Source organism: Cyanistes caeruleus, chromosome 6, assembly GCF_971803275.1.
Source record: "Cyanistes caeruleus chromosome 6, bCyaCae1.hap1.1, whole genome shotgun sequence".
NCBI classification, from domain to species: Eukaryota; Metazoa; Chordata; class Aves; order Passeriformes; family Paridae; genus Cyanistes; species Cyanistes caeruleus.
The window spans coordinates 45,631,867-45,639,301 of NC_141706.1; positions in this window are offsets into that span (position 1 = coordinate 45,631,867).

Genomic DNA, 7,435 nt, shown 5'->3' on the forward strand with positions numbered 1-7,435 from the left:
AGTACCTGTTCTTGCTTCCCAGGAAGCTGTCAGAAGTCAGAGCAACCTACAGATGTGGGGGGAGAGCTTCCCAAACTGCATTTACAAGGTGGGTTCCTGAGTCAGCAGGACTGACTCTTGTCTTACTCTCAGGCCTTTGACAGGGCATTATGAGCTTTGGTGACCATGTTATGGGGAGATGCAATACACAGGTGATGTGTCTGTCCCAAATTCATCCCCCTGCTCTGTCACACCCCCTCTTCCCAAGCTTGCTGGCAAATAACTTGTTTTGCCTTTAGGTGTCTGGAACCTGTCACTGGCTGCTACAGCCCAGTCCTAACGTAGGCTGGCTTCACTCCCTGTGAGCCTCCTAGGCAGAGGGAGCCCTATGCTAGAAAGTTCTACTGAGCTTTCTTCTGCATAAACCTGTAGGAGAAAGGGGTGCTCAGGGTTCCCTTAAGGTGAGGCAGCCATGTTGAACAAGCACCTGGGGCATGTCTTGAGAAACCATTTAGCTCCTTGTCCTTGGCAATGGGAAGATTTCACCACCACCCACCCATGCCAGCATGTCCTCTGTGGTCCCAGAGGAGGGGTTCTGGGGCACTTGCTGCTTTGGGAAGGGAAGCACAGAAGGAGTAATGAGCTGCCAAGCAGTGCTGTGTGCTGCTGCAGAGAGCCCTGGGCTCTGTGTCAGGAAGTAATTGAAGTAATTAGCTGCCAGGGAGGACTCATCCATGAACTCCTCTAAGGGAGTGAGCTGGTAATTACTCCAGAAAGATTACCTATGTCTCCAAACTGCTGGAGGCTGGAGATAGCTGCTTTTAGCAGCAGTGGTTGTAGTAGCAGCTGTGGCAATGGATGGAAGACCCCCAGAATGTTCCCTGCCTTGCCTGAGCCAAGGGAAGCAGCAGGGAGGGTGGGTTTTCTGGCAGTGGGTACAAACATGGGCCCTATTTGGGTGGCTGTGAGGCTGGGGCAGATTGTGCCTGATAGCAGGGCTGGGACATCCATCAGCAGGGCACAGCATGAAGGGTGGTGGTCACTGCTGGGGGCAGTTGGGCACCAGGAGAGCCTGGGGGGTGCTTTGTGGCAGGGCCCAGTGCTCTGCAGGATGAAGGAATGGCTTCTGCTTCACATCAGACAACTCACCCTGAACTGGGAGTGCTGCATGCATCACACCTGGCTAGCTGCAGGATCAATCTCTTCTGAGTTCCCCAACCCTTTGCATGACAATTTTTAGAAGGTCTGGTGAAGAGATCTAGGTGTATTGTTTTTCCTGCCTTAGCTGGATGCCTGCATGGGGCATGGTGGGTGAAATAATATTCACGTCCCTTCCTATGCCTTGCTGGGAGCAGGCCATGCTGGATCGCTGCCAGCTGGCACCACCTAAATGGGTGGTGGTGCTTGCTCATTATTGATGTTGTTTGTGGCTGAGCAGAGCTTAAATGGGGGGGAAATTGTAGCACTTGATTTGTAAATGTCATGCTGCTCTCACACTGAGGTGGTGCTGGGAGATGCCTTTGAGGCAGGCTCTGCTGTTCCACATCACACTGCCCGGTACCAGATGGTGATTCTCTCCCTTTGCACCTGGGCAGTGGGGTTTAGCTCAGGTGTCACCTAAACTCCTTCACAGACAGGGACTTAAAAATATTGACTCCAGAAAAGATAAAAATTAAAAGGTGACTGTAAAGCAGAGGCCAAGGGGCTGCAAAGCACATGGGGACCAGCCTTTTGCTTACCTGTAATTTAGGGTTCTCCTCTGCCATGCCAATAAGGCATCTCATTTTCATCTGTGGGAGGAGTGGGGAAGGTGGGCAGTGTGGTGCAGCAGAGCCTGCCCAGGTGCTGTGGGAACAGTTGATGATGCCTAAGCAAAGCTTTGGAGCACTTTGCTGATACATGTTAGCTCAAGCATGGCTTTGCCTCCAGATTTTGCACAGGCAGCTTGGTGCAAAGAGCAATATCAACCTGGCAAAAGGGTTGCATTTCACAGGATAGCTCCTCGGCTTTGCTGGGATCATCAGAGTGGAGAAGTAGCAGCAGCAGGAAGATACAGAAGCCAGAGCCACCGTTCAAAACTGCTCACGAGCTGACAAGCATAGCAATCAATAATGTCTGTGTGGGGAGGGAAAAAAAGATGAGAAGAAAAAGAGGAAAAAAATGGATCATTTTTATCAGTCCCCTGCATAATTCCCTCCATAGGTCCAGACTACAGGCAACTAGTGCTGTCAATCCACTTCAGTTCAAACAGGATCTTTTTCCTCCTGTGCCCCAGGGATATTTGTAGGGAGCCATCTGCCTCTGTCCCAGCAGGTTACGCCAGCCACTGCCAGGTCCTGTTCCCTGTTCTTCCACCACCTGCTCTGCCTCCTTTCCATTAAAATTCATCTCATGTGCTGTGGCTGAAAATGTCTTCTGGAGTCCAGCTGTGGCCCATCACTGCCCTGCCATTATGCTTCATGAATATTTTTTTGCTGAACCAATTACCCAAACATCAGATCTGCCTTTTTCATGTTGGAGTAATGGCTCAGGCCTTTTCCTGGTTGCTGCCAGCTGAGGACCTCCCTGCCTGCTGCAGCAATTCCTGCTGGCAACACCTCATCACATTTCCCTGCATTTCCTCCCATCTCCACCACTCCTGCCTTCAAGGTAGCCCAGTTTCTCTATTCTTCTGTATTTCAAAACAAAATTTTTGTTGTACTTGAAAATATATTACTGAAAATACAATGTATATTGAAAATTTGGAAACTTTTGTCTGTATTTGAAAACAAAATTTCAGTTTCCTAATTTGTCTCATTAGCAAATGACATTAAGGTACCCCTCTTTCCTATGCCAGCTTGCTAGTGAAAATATGAAAGATCAATCCTCATATAGATCCGTAAAGATCTGGCCCTCCAGCCAAACTGATCTTTGAAAATATAAACAGCTCATTAATATCTGTCTTAGCTTTCTTGGACTAGTCCCCACCTCATAACTCTTGGTGTGGTTCCATCCCAGCAGTTTGGCCAAGTTCCAGATGTGGTGTTTCCAGCCTTTCCTCTTCTAGAAAACAAGTAAACTGATGTGTAAGGCTATTTTAGCACAGTCAACACCTGGAAAATACTGCAGTTTTGGAGAAAGTACTTAGGTATGAAAGCACTCTTGGAAGCAAACTTCCCTTTTTCTAGCCTAATACTGTCAAGAGTTTGGTGCCTATGCCTAGACTTTGATAAACTATTTTGAGGATGGCATTTCAGCAGATATTGCACTTATCTTCGCATTTCATTTCTCCTCCCCTGGCATCTTCCTTTACTGATCTCCCCATCCCTTTTCCATCACTTCAGTAACTGTAGTGCTGAGAAAGGTAGGAGAGCTGTGGCAGGATGGACACACAATCCTGCCAAACTCAGGTGCTTGGAATAAAGTCATATCTTCATGGCACTTCTTTAACTGTGTGAGTCTGGGCAGGGAGCCTGCCTGGGTGGCAGGAAGGACCCCTTGCCCAGTGGGCTGTCCCTCAGCTCTCTGTGCCAGGAGAAGGCAGCGCTCTGTCTGTGCTGATTCCTGTGAGAAACTGGGATTGATCCTGCCTGACATTTTGACTAAGCAACAAGATTCATTTAAAAATGAAGTCAGCGAATACTGAAAGGATTAAAAACTGGTTAAGCATTGTGTCTCCAAAAGTAGAGAGAGCAATTGCAGAGTGGGGGCATTTCTGCTGAGAGGCCTTCAGAGGATGGGAGCAAGTTGAGCCCAGCCCTACAGCCAGAAAAGCTCCTGAGCAGAAATGGGCAGAAGTGGAGCAGGGTGGGGGGAGAAGAGAGGCTTTCCCACCACCCATCCCGTCCCATCCATCCCATCCTCTGGCATAGCTGAAGGGGCAGCACCAGCTTCTCGGCCTGAGGGGAGATCCTGCTGATTTTGGGTGGGGAGACACAGGCCCCGTCTGGCCTAGGAATTCCTAAATTGGGTGCTTCTGACACCAGTTAGGCTTGAGTCTCCAAATCTTTGGAAGTACCATCAGTGATTTAAAGATTTAAATTGCATCTTCAAGTTACACCTACTGAAAGGCATTTGTGGTCCATCTGCAAAGGCCTTCCTTGCTTCTGGGATCTAGCCCAGACATCAACTAGAGCAAAACCAGGGTCAGCTCAGAGGAGCAGCACACCTGCAGCTGTGGTCCCCAAATGTCCCTGTGCCTGGACACCACCAGGACACAGAGTGGAACAGTGGAGAGGGGACTGAATTTGGTACAGTTCCTTAGCACCACGAGGGACACATGAGCAGTGGAGGGTGGTGCCAACACCCTCCTGTGCCACCCTCACTAACCAAGCCCTCCAGAGGCATCACAGCAAGTCCTGCTACTCACCAGTGACCAAGGAGACACCATATGCCTTGTCCTCAGCAAGGTGCTCTGTCCCCTCTTGACAGCACTTGTCATCTTGCCCCATGGGGACAGCTTGCCCCCAGCAGTGTGTTCCGGCACGTGTGGCTACCAGAGTCTGCAACAGTGAGCTGGTGCCTGCGTGTGTGGTGAGAAGAGAGGTAATGAAGCTCCTGATTTCTCAGCAGATGATGCCTGCCTGAGTGATAGCTCTTAATTGGCTTCTCTCTGCAAAAATCCTCCCTGCCTGCCCCAGGAGAGATGGCATTGCCACAGGCTGTGCTTCCCCATGCTCTCTCCACTGCAGGCTGTTTTTGGGGAGCAAAGAGGAGAAGATAAACTGGGTAAAGAGATGCACTGCTACATGAATTTTAAAGGGTTTTTTTTTGACAGAAATAAAAATTTACCCTGTCTCAGATAATTAGCTATTTCCTTACTGGATTACTGTGAAGGGAAAACACTCACTATGCCAAAGGACTCACTCTGTTTTTATTTCCCCGTGTCCCTGTTCTCACCATCCTCCAGATGAGAGATGGGGGTGAAATAAAGGTATTTCTGCTCCACCAGCATGGTTGCAATCCCACCCCACTGATGGGTGCTGGGTGATGGTGGCTTTGCCTCTGCAAGGGGCTTTGTCCACCCAGGGAGTGAGGGTGCTGGGAGTACAGCAGAAAGGACACCCCATATCCTGCTCTTGTAGTTTCCACATCACCCACCTTGGGGCTGACCCCAAGGAGGGGCAGGTTGGCTGGGGGTGTGTGGGAGGACTGGTGTCCTAGTGGATCCCATTGGCTGGGGACAGTGTCCCACAAGGGTTCTGAGTCCCCCACAAACCACACCAGTTTCTTTCCCCTTCGCCATCCTGTCACCTCATCCCTGTGGGAAGATGAGTGAGATCCAGAATGGCCCCATCCCAGCTTGCCCCATCACCACTTCCCAGCTCCTATTTGTAGCCAGTGGGACTGTTGGCATACTGCAGCACTTGCCAAGGGGCGAGCAGTGGCAGTGGAGCAGGCGACAGCTCAGATGCATTGATCGCTCAGATCTGTGCTGAGGTGTTGGTGCTTTTTTCCTCAGCAGCTTTCTTCCTGGCTGCATCCCAGAAGGAGGCCACCCTCGCCCTTGGCACAGCTCCATCCACCCTGTCCTTAGTTGCTTCTGAAGAGAAGGGTCCACAGGAAGTGCTCACCTTGATGCTTGATGCTGGGGAGGTTACAAAAGGAACTCAAGCTGGAAGACAACGTGTTTTCCACTGCTGTGAAAAGAAACCAAATCCCAATATACCTGACGGTGCTGCTCTGAGCTCCTGGCTGAGCAAGGAGCATCTCCAAGGTAGGGGAGGGATAGAGGGGATGTTCAACCAGTCCAGGGAGTGAGGCTGGCTTGGTCCTCACAGCAAGGAGGGCACCTGGTCATGGCACTTCTGGCAACTCAAAGGCCAGAGAGTGTGTGAAATGAGAGAGGGGTGGTTGTGCACAGATTTGGGGAAGGCAGCAGGAAATGGGCTTTCTGCTGACTGTGTGTGTCTGTCTCTCAGTGTCACTGGCTTAGGATGAAGGCTGGTAGTACTGGCGGGGCAGCTGAGCCAGGCCATGGGCATTTGGGGAGCAATGGGCAGGGGGGCGATGGTACAGGGTTGCTGAGGCCAGGGGATTGAAAGACCTGTGCTGAGGTGCCTGTGCTCATAGGGACAGGCACCTGCAGCCATCTGGTGGGAAACTTGGTTACAAACAGATATCTCCTAGGCATGAATGGAGAAGAGGGAGTTGTTCTGCTGTGTCACGGAACTATTCAGTACCAGAGCAGTTATTTTTTAGAAAGCTCTGGGATGCAGAGAAGGACAGCAGGTTGTCGTTATAGGACATCACTGTTTACCAACCCTCCTCCACTAAAAGGAGGCTAAATAAAGGCTATTCCTCCTTCCTCCCAAATTTCTGAGTATCTCCTGTATGATCTGGACCACTACAGAGCTCTGCTGCTGAGCTGAGGGTCCTGGTGGGAGAGAGACCCCTTCTCTGGGAGGACAGGAGGAAGGGGGTGAAGAGTCACTTCTTCCACACCCACTGGTAGAGTTTAGTTTATTTTTTTTTTTTAGCTTAATCAAATTTCTGGAGCTTGAACCTTCCCTGACTGCTGTGTCTTGTTGCCTTTTTGCTTCCTTCCCTTCTGTTTAGGCAGCTACAGCAGATGCTGTGAGTTTGTAATAAGTTATTTAGCAGTGATCATGCTCTTCCTCGGATTTCAATTACCACATGTTTCCCTTCAGGCTGTTTCCGACTAATTTCTCCATTTGCATAATGCCCCCTTAGGGATGCTCTGGCACAGCCCCTTCTCCCCAGCTTTGACAAGTTCATCAGAGATTCAGGCTATTAGCGGAAAAGACTCTAATTCTGTTGGCCCTTTAGCCTGCTCCTTCTCCATGCATCTCCAATTAAAAAAAGACAAAGAAGCAGTTTGGGGTTCAGAGGGATGGAATGGCCATGGGAAGTGGGCTGAAGACTGCTGGACCCCCCACCCTTGGAAGGCCCTGGAGGGAACCAGCTGTAAGAATTACAAATTCAGAAGCAAATGCTGTATCTTATTGTAGATTCTAGCCTGGCGGCCCAAATAATTTTGTTTGGACCAGAATCAGCAGGGACTCCCCTGCTGATTCTGGGGTACTTGAAGGGGAGAGATGAGGAGGGCTTTAGCTGGGGCAGCACTGAGCTGGGGGGTGGTAGGGCCGGTCACCCCAGCTGCAGATACACCCACAGATGTCCCCTCTCCTGAAATATTGCTCTTGCTTGGTTATTTGGAGGAATGGGTGTCCAGGATGGCTGAGCACATGCAGGAGAGGGGAATGAAAACCACCACATGGGTGCTGGGCGAGTCTGCCCCTTATTACTTTTCTCTAAGGCCACCTCATCTCTTTTGGACATGCCAGTCCTTCCCTGCAAATTCTGCCTCTCTGTTCATCATCAGAAGCAAGACCTGCTTATTTCCTCCTGATGTTTGTATTCTTCTGCCCCTCTTCAAGTAGGTTTCATGCTTCTACTACATGAAGATGCTCTGGTCTCTCTCCCTAGTTTTTGTCCAGCTACACAGGGAAAGAAA